Here is a 15,179-nt window from a genome sequence, read left to right as displayed (position 1 = left end):
GATGCCAGCGTCACCCGCTAAGCCACAGTGCAGGCCCCAAGCTTGGAGTTTTTAATGACAGTGACTTAACCACTTCTTGTACCCGTTGTATTTGCCAAACTTCCCTTTTGCTGTGACTTTTCCTCTGTTGCTTGAATCCGTGTGTCACAGCGGGATTCCAGGTATATACTTTTCAGGGTCTGCATCATTCAAATGTGAGGACCCCGGTACTTTCTGGACTGACCACGTCTGCTCAACGGAGCCTTGCCCCCCAGCTTGAGAGGGACTGGGCTCTGGCCCCCGCCTGCACCCCGAGAGATGTCGCAGGAGGCCCTTCGCCCCAGGAGTCTGCGAATGGTTCCTGTGCTGTAGGAGCGGTGAAGACTGAACCCCTCCCGCCTGGCCACAAGCTGTGAGGACGGACAGGCTTGGTGAGGGTCTCCCCTACACACCAGGTTGCTCCCTTAAAAGGCATTTTCTGGACCCCAGCCCATGGTGATGGGGTAAGTCAGGAGCTTGGGAATCAAACGGCAAGTTAACGCCTGTCTGACCCCGCTCCCTCCACGGCTGCCTGCGCGGCTCTGCCCTCAGCTCCCCCTCTGCCCTCAGTGACTCCTTTCCCTAAAGGAGGCTTCCCTCCCCCAGGCTCACCAGGCCTTGGGGAACCTGTGTGCTAACTGCCCGGTTCTACGTCTCAGACTCAACCCACTGGCCAAGGCCCACAGTGCAGGAGGGCGGCTGCAGGTCTGAAGCCAGCTCTCAGGGCGCTGGGGAGGCGGGCGCTCAAGTTCCGCTCCCCTCCAGCGCCGCCACTCCCACCTGCCACGAACCCCGGGGTGGCGACCACGGCCCTTCTCAACATGGCGCCACGCCCCGGCCGCCCCGCGCCGTCCCGCCGTGCTGACGTGAGTGCGCGCGCGCGCGTGCGCGTGTGTTCGCCGCGCCCGGCCCCCCGCGCATGCGCGCTCCGCGCTGTCTTCTCAGCCACAGCAGCTGCGGCGGCGGCGGCGGCGTTTGAGTGGGGGAAGATGGCGGCTCCGGGCGGCTCGGGGTCCCGCCAGCTGTGAGGAACCCCGAGCGCTGCCAGCGCGGCCCGAGGCGGAGCGCCTCTGCTCTGGCCCTGTCCCCGGCTCCCTCACCACCGTCGCCGGCCGAGCGGACCCGAGAGCGAGGAGCGGGCTCTGCCAGGTGAGGCCTCTCCCCCTCCCGGGGCCGCGGCTGGGAGCCGGCGCCCCTTTATTCCCCAGACCCGCAGGGGGCAGCGGGCGCCTGGGGTCCGGCGCTGCCTTCGCAGCCCGGGGGGAGGCTCGGTCCTGCCTGGCCACCTTGCTGTCGTCATCCTCGGGCCCCCTGGGGAGGCGGGGAGGCAGCCACTGGAGTGGGAGCGAGGGCATCCCGCCGCCGCGGCCGCGAAGGGGCGTGGGGCCTGGGCCCGGATGGCTCCGGGCGGCCTTTCGCCCCGGCCCCCGGACCTTTCGCTCCTAGCGAGAGGAGCCGGAGTCGAGTGCCCTGCAGACCTGGGGCTGCGGCGATTGGAATTGGCCTGTAACACAGCAACGCGGGCGGCCTACCCTGGCTTTCTGAGTGTTTCCCTAGGGAAGTGGGGGCTGCTGGTGCCCTTGCTCGAGGCCAGCAAGTGCACGGTGTGGCCGGCGAGGGCTGTTAGTGCGGAGGGAGCCGTGGAGGGGGTGGGGGGACGAACGTGTAAGCGAAGGCAGAGCAGCCGTGAGGTCTGGGTGGTCTGCAGAGTAACTTCAGCGCTCGCGCGGCTCGTGGGAAACCTTGCGGCTGTGGAGGGTCGGGAGAACCCATCGCGTTGCGAGACTTGGGCTGGGAAAAGGAGGGGACGTGTGGGTCTTTGGACTCTGCGGCGGCGGGGCTCGGATGCCTTGGAGGGCGGTTCGGGCACGTCGGTTCCCAGGTCGCACCTGCTTGCAGCGATGCTGTGCTGTGCGTGGTGTCCCTCGATGAGAACAACTTTTTGTTGTTGTTGTTCTGCGTGCACTGGAAGACGTTGGTGTCTTCCACGCAGGGAAGCCGGTTGGAATCGTGGGGCTGTTCCCTGAGGAATGATGGCTTCCCTTGGAATGGTGCTGTGAGCAGTTGTGCAGGCCGTAGCTTCGCTTGGCTACACCAGCTACGGTTTGTAACAAATTGGTGTTGCTTGTGCGGGAGAATGATGACATCATGGGTTAACACGGGGAGGAGGGGAGTGTTGGGATGCGGTGCGAGCCTGTAGCTCCTCAGCGCGGATGCGCTGTTCTGAGCCCTGAGCGCTTCCCTGTGCGGAGCCTGACTGGGGTCTCAGCTGTTGTATGCCCTGCTCCTGGTTTGGTAAGACCAGCACAGATGTGCCGTTCGGTCTGTAGTGACCCATGGGTGTGTGTGCACTTCACAAAGCTTTGTTAGTTTGACATCTGTTTTTTTGGTATTTGCTAATTCTTTGACCGTTTTTTCCTTTTTCTAAAAGCATTTTCCATAGACATTTGTAGGTTTTCTTTCTTGCTACAGATGTAAACCTGAGCCAACAGGAAGCTGGAGAGCCACTCTGCATATTAATTTTCTAATGAAGACCCATGAAATTAATGCAGTACCACCGCCCGGTGGCTTGACATTCTGCTTCTTGGCATAATGTGTTGCGTTGTTGTGCTAAATCATCATTAGGTATTGATGCAACGTCATGACGCCTGTGACATCATTCACGCCTGCATTTCGAGTTTTGCAGTTTCTTGCTTGTTACAGAACAAAACCAGAAAAATAGATGAGGATTCTTGTTTTTAACGACTGACTTCTGGAAGGGCCTTTGATACTGTTCCGTGTAGGTGAAGCCCTTCGGTAAGATTCAGAAGTGATTCTGCTCACTATGAGCAGCAAGCGGGGAAAATACTGGCAGACCCCCTGAGTCAGGAGAGTGTGGAGGTCCTGAGGACAAGCTGTCTCAAAGATGACCAAATACAGGGTGGGCTGAGTGAATTCACAACTCTTTACAAACCAGAAACTCGTCGGTTAAATAATGCCCTTCCTGCTTCATAAGACTGTACGTGGCTCAGAAGCCATAATGTTTGTTAAAGTGCGTTGTACAGTGTGGACTGAAAGGCAGACACAGAGTGAATGTTCCTGTTTGATGAAGCCTATTGAGGGCCCTCCCGTGTGCTAGTTGGGAGGTGGGTACCACTGCCTCTGGGGCAGGCGGGGGTTTGTCTGGGGAGCCGGGCTAGGACACCACCTGAGCTGCTTGTCCTCTGAGAGTGGAGCTGGGAAGGCTTCTCAGAGCCCCGAGGGGTTCCCCCAGGCTTTCATTCTGCAGAAGTCTACCTTTTGTGGAAGCCTTGCATTTTATGAACATTTGAGCATTCTATCCAATTCCTTTCCTCTTTTATTCATTCACTCCCAGGAGCTTCCCACACAGCACGCCCCAGTTACGGTTGGTTTCTGCATTCTCAGAGAACCCGAGTGAGTCACAGGCACAGGCGACAAACCAAACGAACGTTGCAGCTTCAGTTAGAGATCTTGGATTACTGAGCTGTGACAACTGGAGAGCGATGCCGTGTTTCAGTTTTTGTTTTGTAAACTCCCACAAGAGGCTGTACATGTTTTCAATTTGATCACATTTACTTACTAAATGTTTAGTTGACATTCTTAGTGTGTTGACTGTAGTCAGCATGAGAAGAAACTACTTTTTTGCATGAAGCTCACAGCTTAACCCAGAAAACCATTGTTGAGTCTGTTAATGTGGATGGAGGTTGGTTAGCTTTTGTGATATTGAACTTCTGTATGCCAATACAAGTTTACACCTTGGTGCTATTGTTTTATAATTAATTTAGCATGTTGCCCCCATCTTGCAACATTTTTATGAACTTTTGGAGTGAATAGAATATGCGGCACTGTTATTTGAACATGAAGCATCTCTATCTTAATTGTGCTTTAAGTTTGTAATAGAAAAGTGCTGTTTTCATTTTTCTGTATTGTCAGTTTGTTACATGTAGGAGGATGTGACAGATAGACAAGTCTTTTTTTTTTTTTTTTTAGAGGCAGAGAGAGACAGAAAGAGAGAAGGGTCTTCCATCCACTGGTTCACTGCCCAAATGGTCACAATGTCCAGAGCTGGGCCGATCAGGAGCCAGGAGCTTCTTCCAGTACCCACATGCGGGTGCAGGGGCCCAAGAACTTGGGCCATCTTCTACTGCTTTCTCAGGCCATAGCAGAGAGCTGGATCAGAAGTAGAACAGCCAGAACTCTAACCAGCACCCCTATGGATGCAGTCACTGCAATTGGCGGCCCAACAAGTCATTTTAGAATTCCGAAGGTTGGGCATTTGGCCTCATAGTTAAGATGTGTGCATTCTGTATCAGAGGGCCTGAGTTTAATGACTAACTCTGGCTCCTGATTTTAACTTCCTGCCAGTGTGGACCCTGGAGACAGCAGGTGATGGCTCAAGTAGTTGAGTTCCTGCCGCCCACGATGAAGACATGGACTGTGTCCTGGCTGCTAGCTGCAGCGCAGCGCAGGCTTAGTCTTTTCAGGCACTTGGGGGTGTGAACTAGGGCACGAGAACTCTCCCATTCTCTTTTTCTCTCTGACTCTCCAATAAGAAAAAAATAAGAATTTTATTTATTTGAAAGGAACAGTTACAGAGAGGGAGAGACAGAGAGAGAGAGGTCTTTCACCTGTTGGTTCACTCCCCAATTGGCCACAGTAGTGGGGACTGGGCCAGGCTGACGCCAGGAGCTTCATCCAGGTCTCCCACATGGGTGCAGGGGCCTAAGTATTTAGGTTATCTTCTGCTGCTTTCCTAGGTGCATTCGCAGGGAGCTGGACAGGAGATGCAGCAGCTGGGACTCCAACTGGTACCTTGTGGGATGCGGCTTAACCTGGTATGCCACAGTGCCAGCCCTAGTGCAACTAATTTTTTAAAATTATTTAAGTTCAAGAGGCCATGCCAAAATCTATAAATTTGAAATAGTTTAATTTCTGCTAATGCAAGCAGGTTTTAGTTTTAGCATTCCTTGAGTATATTTAATATTTAGAGTAATTAAAATTTATTTTGTCTGAAAGAGAGACAAAGATGTCTCATGCTGATTCATTCCCTGAACGCCTGCAACATCCAGGGCCTGGGCCGTCACCTGCTGCTTCCTAGGGTGTGCGCTGACAGGAAGCTGGGTGTGGGAAGTCAGCCACTCTGATGTGGGATGGGGGTGGCCAAAGGAGTGTCTTTTTTTTTTTTATTTTTTATTTTTGACAGGCAGAGTGGACAGTAGAGGGAGACAGAGAGAAAGGTCTTCCTTTGCCATTGGTTCACCCTCCAATGGCCGCCGCGGTAGGCGCACTGCAGCCGGCGCACCGCGCTGTTCCGATGGCAGGAGCCAGGTGCTTCTCCTGGTCTCCCATGCAGGTGCAGGGCCCAAGAACTTGGGCCATCCTCCACTGCCTTCCCGGGCCACAGCAGAGAGCTGGCCTGGAAGAGGAGCAGCCGGGACAGGACCGGTGCCCCGACCGGGACTAGAACCTGGTGTGCCGGCGCCGCAAGGCGGAGGATTAGCCTAGTGAGCCGCGGTGCCGGCTTCAAAGGAGTGTCTTAACCACTGCACCAAGTGCCCACCCAAGGGTAATTTTATTTCAGCTATTTTAAGGAATTTACTGGTATGATGCAATCTTGCAGATTTATGTTTTCTTTATTGTTCTTTGAGAAGACAAAGTGTTTTTTATTTTATTTTATTTGAAAGGCAGAGCTTTAGACAAAGAGGAAGAGACAGAGGGGTCTTCCATCAGCTGGTTCACTCCCAGTGGCCGCAATGGCTAGGGCTGGGCCAGATGGAAGCCAGGAGCTGCTTCTGGGTCTCCCATGTAGGTGCAGGGGCCCAAGCAGTTGGACTATCCTCTGCTGCCTTCCCAGGTGCATCAGTAGGGAGCTGGATCTGAAGTGGAGCAGCCAGGACTCGAACTGGTACCTATATAGAATGCCAGTGTTATCTCCTGTCCACAATGCCGGCCACTTTGTTGAAAAGTTTCTTAGTAAAGAATTGATGGGGTAGTAGAAGATTCTTTGCTGTTTCTGTATCACTGTAAGTGTTTAAATGTTACAACCATCACACTTTAAAAAAAAGATTTATTTCAGAGGCAGAGTATCAGAGGGAGAGGGAGAGACAGTGAGAGAGAACATGAGCTCCTCCATCTGCTGGTTCATCTCCAAATGACTGCAACAGCTAGATCTGGGCCAGGCTGAAGTCAGGAACCAGGAACTTCATCTGGATCTCTCACATGGGTGGCAATGTCCCAAGCACTTGGGCCATCTTTGGCCACATTTCCAGGCCCAGTTAGCAGGAAACTGGATCAGAAAGTGGAACAGCCAGCTAGGTGCTGTGGTGTAGCACATAAAGCCGCTGCCTACAGTGTTGGCATCTCATATGGGCACTGGTTCAAGTCCCAAGTGCTCCAGTTCCGATCCAGCTCTTCGCTATGGTCTGAAAAAGCAGTAGAAGATGGCCCAAGTCCTTGAGCCCCTGCACCTGTGTGGGAGACCCGGAAGAAACTCTTGGCTTCGGATCGGCCCCACTCCGGCCGTTGTGTCCATTTGGGTGTGAACCAGTGGGTGGAAGACTTCTCTCTCTTTCTCTGCCTGTGCCTCTCTCTAACTCTGTCTTTCAAATAAGTAAAAAAAAAAAAAAAAAAAAAAATCTTTATAAGAAAAGGACTTGAACTGGCACTCTAGTATGGGATGCTGGCCCCACTCAACCTGCTGTGCCATAACACTGGCCCCCACCCTTGCAATTTTTGACATTGAAATCTGGCCAGTAGGATCCTCTTTGAAGAGTAGGTGTTATATACTTTTGACATTCCCTATAGGTCTTTGGGTGCTTCCCCTGTTTTTGTCACAAGTTATCCCATGGTCACCTTGTACTCTCTCTGTCTTTGACCTGAAATCAGTCATTTTTCCAGGAGAACCTAGTGTCTGCTTTAGGGAAACCAAGATCTAAGTGCTCGGGAGGCTCTGCTTCAGGGTCTTCATTGTTTGCAGGTCCTTCTCCGAGGCAGAACTAGAAAAATAATGCTTATTAGAAATCGATTTGTATTGATATTTACAGTTGAATTTTAATTACATTTTTATGTTTAGATTTTATGTTTGCTTCTCTTACACTGAAAATCTTGGTTTTAATAATAACATTTTTTTTTTTTTTTTAAATTTTTGACAGGCAGAGTGGACAGTGAGAGAGAGAGAGACAGAGAGAAAGGTCTTCCTTTTGCCGTTGGTTCACCCTCCAATGGCCGCCGCGGTAGCGCGCTGCGGCCGGCGCACCGCGCTGTTCCGATGGCAGGAGCCAGGTGCTTCTCCTGGTCTCCCATGGGGTGCAGAGCCCAAACACTTGGGCTATCCTCCACTGCACTCCCTGGCCACAGCAGAGAGCTGGCCTGGAAGAGGGGCAACCGGGACAGGATCGGTGCCCCGACCGGGACTAGAACCCGGTGTGCCGGCGCCGCAAGGCGGAGGATTAGCCTGTTGAGCCACGGCGCCGGCCGGTTTTAATAATAACATTTAACCGGCCGGCGCCGTGGCTCACTAGGCTAATCATCCGCCTTGCGGCGCCGGCACACCGGGTTCTAGTCCCGGTCGGGGTACCGATCCTGTCCCGGTTGCCCCTCTTCCAGGCCAGCTCTCTGCTGTGGCCAGGGAGTGCAGTGGAGGATGGCCCAAGTGTTTGGGCTCTGCACCCCATGGGAGACCAGGAGAAGCACCTGGCTCCTGCCATCGGAACAGCGCGGTGTGCCGGCCGCAACGCGCTACCGCGGCGGCCATTGGAGGGTGAACCAACGGCAAAAGGAAGACCTTTCTCTCTGTCTCTCTCTCTCACTGTCCACTCTGCCTGTCAAAAATTTAAAAAAAAAAAAAAAAGATTAAAAAAATAATAATAATAACATTTATTTGCTTTGAAGTTTAAAAATACAGTACCCATATTACTAATTTTTTATTTTATTTATTTATTTATTTGACAGGTAGAGTTATAGACAGTGAGAGAGAGACAGAAAGGTCTTCCTTCCATTGGGTCACTCCCAAATGGCCACTATGGCCGGTGCTGTGCCGATCCGAAGCCAGGAGCTTCCTCCTGGTCTCCATGTGGGTGCAGGGGCCCAAGCACTTGGGCCATCCTCCACTGCCCTCCCAGGCCACAGCAGAGAGCTGGCCTGGAAGAGGAGCAACTGGGACTAGAACCCAGTGCCCATATGGGGTGTCAGCGCCCCAGGCGGAGGATTAACCAAGTGAGCCACGGCACCAGCCCCCATATTACTACTAACAGAATTATTAAGGTAAATTTAATATTTCTTTACAGTTATTTATTTATTTTATGGTTATTTTTATCCTTAAAATATTTCATCCAAAAGGAACTAACCCAAAAATGAAAAAAGTACCAGATATTTCAGACAGAGGGATGTATTCCAGGGGATTGGAACAAGTCTGTTCCAAGACTGGAAGAGCAAAAAAAAAGTAGGGTAATAACCTGAGGTTACTAACTGTAGGGTGAAACTCTTACCTAAGGGGAAAGCAAAGGTCCGAGAAGGTGTTCTCAGGTCTTTTAAGACTGTGAAGAAGGGATCAGCACCTCAGCCTCACTTTCAGAGCTGGGAACGCGGGTAGGAGGTGCCAGTTGTCATGTGGGATGGACAGAAGTACTGGAGCCGCCACCTGCTGCCCTCCATGACATGCGTTGGGAGCAGTCAGGCTCAGACCCAGGCACTCTGACACCAAAGATGCAGGCATCCCAAAGAGAGTCTTAACTACTTTATTAAAATACCCACGCCTTAACCTTGAGTTTAAAAGTACTTTCTTAATTTGTGTATGCAGTGCTTGTTGGTAAGATTCCTGGGCCCATCCCTGTTTTCTAAAATAATACCCAGGAAATCTACCTGGTAGGTGACCTCCCTCCCTCCTTCCTTTTTTTTTTTTTTTTTTTTTTTTTTTTTGACAGAATTACAGTGAGAGAGAGACAGAGAGAAAGGTCTTTCTTTTCCATTGATTCACCCCCCCAAATGGCCGCTATGGCAGGCGCGTTGCGCCAATCCGAAGCCAGGAGCCAGGTGCTTCTCCTGGTCTCCCATACGGGTGCAGGGCCCAAGGACTTGGGCCATCCTCCACTGCCTTCCCGGGCCAGAGCAGAGAGCTGGCCTGGAAGAGGAGCAACCAGGACAGAATCCGACGCCCCGACCGGGACTAGAACCTGGGAACCTGGGGTGCTGGCGCCCAGGCGGAGGATTAGCCTAGTGAGCTGTGGTGCCGCCCTAGTAGGTGATTTTTTTTTTTTTCTTTCCTTTTTTTTTTTTTTTTTGACAGGCAGAGTGGACAGTGAGAGAGAGAGACAGAGAGAAAGGTCTTCCTTTGCCATTGGTTCACCCTCCAATGGCTGCCACGGTAGGCAGGCTGCGGCCGGCGCACCGCACTGTTCCGATGGCAGGAGCCAGGTGCTTCTCCTGGTCTCCCATGTGGTGCAGGGCCCAAGCACTTGGGCCATCCTCCACTGCACTCCCTGGCCACAGCAGAGAGCTGGCCTGGAAGAGGGGCAACCGGGACTAGAACCTGGTGTGCCAGCGCCGCAAGGCGGAGGATTAGCCTAGTGAGCCGCGGCGCCGGCCTCTAGTAGGTGATTTTTATAATCAAGTAAGCTGGTCAAACAAAAGATTTACTTTGTGTGCATACACTGCTGTTATTTAAAATTTTCAAGGATAAGGAACAGTCAAGACTTTATCTGCCTTCCATGAATTTAAAATCTGGTTATGGAGAAAAAGTCACACATAAAAACTTGTAACTTGGCTGGCGCCGCGGCTCACTAGGCTAATCCTCCACCTGTGGTGCCGGCTTCCGGGTTCTAGACCTGGTCGGGGCGCTGGATTCTGTCCCGGTTGCACCTCTTCCAGTCCAGCTCTCTGCTCTGGCCCGGGAGGGCAGTGGAGGATGGCCCAAGTGCTTGGGCCCTGCACCCGCATGGGAGACCAGGAGGAAACACCTGGCTCCTGGCTTCGGATCGGCTCAGCGCCGGCCGTAGCAGCCATTTGGGGGGTGAACCAGCAGAAAAAGGAAGACCTTTCTCTCTGTCTCTTTCTCACTGTCTAACTCTGTCCAAAAAACAAACAAACAACAAAAACTTGTAACTGTGACTGATGATGGAAGGAGGGACTTTCCTCTGGCCTAGAGAAATGGGTGTTTTAGTTAGGCAGGGACAGGAGGGCATTATTCCTTTGCTCAGAGCATTGGGAGAAAAAAGAAATGGAAATGACAGTTTCCATCCCCTTGCTGTATCTTGTGAAAATGTGTTCTGCTCTTTGCAGGGTATTTTTGCGTGTCAGTGAGGAAGCTGGCTTTGCTTGCAGGCTGAGATCTGATGGGAACATTGGGGGACTGTGGAGTACCTTGGGTTCTTCCTGAAATACCATTTTACCATGCTGCTTGTCTGCTCACAGGTAGAGAATGCCTGGAAACTACAACATGATATTTTTAAAAAAAGATTTATTTATTTGAAAGGTGGGGTTACAGAGAGGGAGGGAGGAATAGAGAGATCTTCCATCTACTGGTTTGCTTTCCAAATTGCTGCAACAGCCAGAACTGGGCCAGACTGAAGCTAGAGTCCGGTGTCCTTTATGGGTAAAGGGGCTGAAGCAGTTGGGCTGTCCTCTGTTGCCTTCCCAGGCGCGTTAGCTGCAGGTGGTGGCCTACGCCGCTGTGGCATGCCCCTTATCTAGTTTTGACACATGCTGCATTTTAACACTCATTAAAGACTGCTGGCTGAGTGCCAGGACTAGCAACATCAAGGGTAGAGCGCAGAATGTCAGGTGCCACCCCAGGCTTACTGAATCCAAATCTATAGTTTAAACTAGATTCACATTAACATTTGAGAAGCACAGAAACCTTGAGAGGTTTCAGTGAGGTGTCCTTTTCACCTAAGTTTCTTATGATTTGGTTGTTCTTTTACCTCTGACAAGTTGGTTTTGCTATGCTCTCCCCTCCCTGTAATGTTTTTTCTTCCACTTGAGGTGCAGAGCAACAGCGAGAGGGAAAAGGAGAGACAGAGAACTTCTGTCTGTTAGTTCACACTCGAGATGCCCACAATAGCCAGGGTTGGTCTAGGCCCAAAGCCAGGAGCCCAGAACTCTGTCTGGGTCTCTTGCACGGGTGGCAGAGACCCAAGCACTTGCTGCCTCCCAGGATGCATTAGCAGGAAGTGGGATAACTGGGACTCAAACCAGCACTCTGATGTGGGATAGAGTGTTGCAGGCAGCTTCAACTGCTGTGCCACAGTGCCTTCCCTGCTGTGCACTCTGAACCTAATGTAGGTGAAATATGTGAATGTTGTGCTCCGAATGAAAGTTCAATTGCAGAAATCTTTATACATTATTATTAAATAGTATTAAAATTAAGTTTAGCCAGATTTCTTTATATCATGAAGAATGCAGAAGAGTGCATATGCAGTTTAAAGAATAATTATAGGCCAGCGCCGCGGCTCACTTGGCTAATCCTCCACCTGCGGCGCCAGCACCCCAGGTTCTAGTCCCAGTTGGGGCACCAGATTCTGTCCCGGCTGCTCTTCTTCCAGTCCAGCTCTCTGCTCTGGCCCGGGAGTGCAGCAGAGGATGCCCCAAGTGCTTGGGCCCTGCACCCGCATGGGAGACCAGGAAGAAGCATCTGGCTCCTGGCTTCGGATCGGTGCAGCGTGTCAGCTGTAGCAGCCATTTGGGGGGGTGTACCAATGGAAGGAAGACCTTTTTCTCTGTCTCTCTCTCACTGTCTAACTCTGCCTGTCAAAAATAAAATAATAAAGAATAATTCTAAGCAAATACCTGTGTAGCCATCATCCAGTCAAGAAGCAGAATGTGGCTGATGTCCCAGAGGTCCTTCCGTTGTACCCATCTCTGATTACAGCCATTTACCTCTCTCGCAGAAGTAACCATGTCCTAACTTTTGTGGTAATTTTCTCTCTTAATAGTTTTACCAATGATGAATGTATCCTCAAATAGTAGTTTTATTTTGCTTGTCAACTTTACATAAATGGAACCATACTTTAGATATTCTTTTGTTGCCTTCTTTTGCTAAATATTAGACATGTATCCATTTGTTATGTAGGTTTCTTTTTTTAAGTAGTGAAGCCAGAATGAAGTTTTCAACAACTTTAGCTATTAAAATATTTATTTATTTGAAAGGCAGAGTTACAGAGAGGCAGACGCAGAGAGAGAGAGGTCTTCCATCTGCTGCTTCATTCCCTAAATGTTCACAACAGCTGGAGCTGGGCTGATCCAAAGCCAAGAGCCAGGGGCTTCCTCTAGATCTTCCCACATGGGTGCAGGGGCCCAAGCAGTTAGGCCATCTTCTGCTTTCCCAGGCCACAGCAGAGAGCTGGATGGGAAGGGGAGCAGCTGGGATTTGGGAGCCAGCACTATAGGTAGCAGCTTTACCCCGCTACACCATGGCGCCAGACCCTTTAGCTATTAAATTAAAACTTGATGTTTAGTTCTTTTTAGAAAATACCTATTTATGTGGTGCTTGTCCTGCTTCACTCTCTCTTTTTTTTTTTTTTTTTTGACAGGCAGAGTGGACAGTGAGAGAGAGAGACAGAGAGAAAGGTCTTCCTTTTGCCGTTGGTTCACCCTCCAATGGCCGCCGCGGTAGCGCGCTGCGGCCGGCGCACCGCGCTGTTCCGATGGCAGGAGCCAGGTGCTTCTCCTGGTCTCCCATGGGGTGCAGGACCCAAGGACTTGGGCCATCCTCCACTGCACTCCCTAGCCACAGCAGAGAGCTGGCCTGGAAGAGGGGCAACCGGGACAGGATCGGTGCCCCGACCGGGACTAGAACCCGGTGTGCCGGCGCCGCAAGGCGGAGGATTAGCCTAGTGAGCCGCGGCGCCGGCCCTCTCTCTTTTTTTTTTTAAGATTTAAAAAATTTTGGCCGGCGCTGCGGTTCAATAGGCTAATCTTCCGCCTAGCGGCGCTGGCACACCAGGTTCTAGTCCTGGTCAGGGAGCCGGATTCTGTCCCGGTTGCCCCTCTTCCAGGCCAGCTCTCTGCTGTGGCCAGGGAATGCAGTGGTGGATTGCCCAAGTACTTGGGTCCTGCACCCCATTGGAGACCAGGAGAAGCACCTGGCTCCTGCCATCGGATCAGCGCGGTGCGCCGGCCGCGGCGGCCATTGGAGGGTGAACCAACGGCAAAAGGAAGACCTTTCTCTCTGTCTCTCTCTCTCTCACTGTCCACTCTGCCTGTCCAAAAAAAAAAAAAAAAAAAAAAAAGATTTAAAAAATTTTATTTATTTGAAAGAGTTACAGAGAGATGTAGAGCCAGAGAGAGAGAGAGAGAGGGAGAGAGGTCTTCCATCTACTGGTTCACTCCCCAAATGACAGCAATGGCCAGAGCTGAGCTGATCTGAAGCCAGGAACCAGGAGTGTCCTATAGGTCTCTACTCCCTCTTTAAGGATGCAAAATTGGGGGTCTGATGCTGTGGCCTGGCCTGAAGCACCGGCATCCCATATGGCTGCAGGTTCGAGACTCAGCTGCTCCACTTCCAGTCCAGCTCTCTGCTGTGGCCTAGGAAAGCAGAAGATGACCCAAGTCCTTAGGCCCCTGCACCCACGTGGGAGACCCAAAAGAAGCTCCTGACTTCGTATATGTGCAGCTCAGGCCGTTGTGGCAAATTGGAGAGTGAACCATCGGATGAAAGACCCCCTCTCCCTCTCTCTCTACCTCTCCTCTCTCTGTGTAACTCTTTCAAATAAAATAAATAAATTTTTTTTTTTTTTAAAGATGCAAAATTGGGGGCTGGTGCTGTGGTGTAGCAGGTAAAGCTATTGCTTGCAGCACCTCATATGGGTGCTGGTACGAGTCCTGGCTGCTCTACTTCTGATCCAGCTCTCTGCTGTGGTTTGGGAAAGCAGCAGAAGATGGCCCAAATCCTTGGACCCCTAGCATCCATGTGGGAGACCGGGAAGAAGCTCCTAGTTCCTGGCTTTGGAAGGGCACAGCTCTGGTCATTGTGGCCATCTGGGGAGTAAACCAGCAGATGGAAAACCTCACTATCTCTCTGCCTCTGCCTCTTTCTAACTCTGCCTTTCAAATAAATAAATCTTAAAAACGAAAATTGCAAAATTGTATCCATTTGTAAACCATTCAGCACTTTGATTATAAATATTACAAGATTGCTATTTTATAGTTACTTTTTTTTTTTAAAGATGATGATTATTATTTTTTTGACAGGCAGAGTTAGACAGTGAGAGAGACAGAGAAAAGAGAGAAAGGTCTTTTTCCGTTGGTTCACCCCGCAAGTGGCTGCTACGGCTGCACCAATCCGAAGCCAGGAGCCAAGTGCTTCTCCTGGTCTCCCATGCAGGCACAGGGCCCAAGCACTTGGGCCATCCTCCACTGCACTCCCGGGCCACAGCAGAGAGCTGGACTGGAAGAGGGGCAACCGGGACAGAATCCGGCGCCCTGACCAGGACTAGAACCTGGGGTGTTGGCACCGCAGGCAGAGGATTAGCCTAGTGAGCCGCGGCGCCGATCAAGATTATTGTTTATTTATTTGAGAGGTAGAGTTACAGAGGGACAGAGAGAAAGATCTTCCCACTGCTGATTCGCTCCCCAAATGGCTGCAGTGGCCGGAGCTGGGCCAATTCTAAGCCATAAGCAAGGTGCTTCTTTGGGTCTCCCATTCAGGTGCAGGGGCCCAAGCACTTGGACCATCTTCCAGTGCTTTCTTTCTTAGGCTACAGCAGAGAGCTGGATCAGAAGAGGGACAGCCAGGACTGGAACTGCAGGCAGAGGCTTAACCTACTATGCAGCAGCACCGGCCCCTAATTTTTTTTTTTTTTTTTACTGTAATATTATAAACCATCCTGGGTAACTTTTATTTTAAAAGTAGACTGTTCTGGCCGGCGCCGCGGCTCACTAGGCTAATCCTCCGCCTTGCGGCGCCGGCACACCGGGTTCTAGTCCCGGTCGGGGCACCGATCCTGTCCCGGTTGCCCCTCTTCCAGGCCAGCTCTCTGCTGTGGCCAGGGAGTGCAGTGGAGGATGGCCCAAGTGCTTGGGTCCTGCACCCCATGGGAGACCAGGAGAAGCACCTGGCTCCTGCCATCGGAACAGCGCGGTGCGCCGGCCGCAGCACGCTACTGCGGCGGCCATTGGAGGGTGAACCAACGGCAAAAGGAAGACCTTTCTCTCTGTCTCTCTCTCTC

The 15,179-nt window shown here is 51.5% G+C and overlaps 1 protein-coding gene across 4 annotated transcripts in view; it reads left to right on the top strand.

Moving 5' to 3' along the window:
- The first annotated feature begins 987 nt into the window (after positions 1-987).
- Positions 988-15,179, top strand: part of FBXO42 (F-box protein 42) — a 113,526-nt gene continuing 99,334 nt past the window's right edge. For 3 of the 4 annotated variants that reach the window (XR_009865898.1, XM_062190503.1, XM_062190502.1), the window contains exon 1: positions 989-1,167. The gene's annotated coding sequence lies outside the window, so the exon portion shown is untranslated. Of the gene's footprint in view, positions 1,168-15,179 lie in introns of all 4 variants that reach the window. The other variant, XM_062190504.1, reaches the window with a different exon arrangement.

This window comes from Lepus europaeus, chromosome 5 (genome assembly GCF_033115175.1).
Source record: "Lepus europaeus isolate LE1 chromosome 5, mLepTim1.pri, whole genome shotgun sequence".
In the NCBI taxonomy this organism is placed as follows: domain Eukaryota; kingdom Metazoa; phylum Chordata; class Mammalia; order Lagomorpha; family Leporidae; genus Lepus; species Lepus europaeus.
The sequence above is the reverse complement of the archived record's forward strand: the minus strand, read 5'-3'. Positions and strand labels throughout refer to the sequence as shown.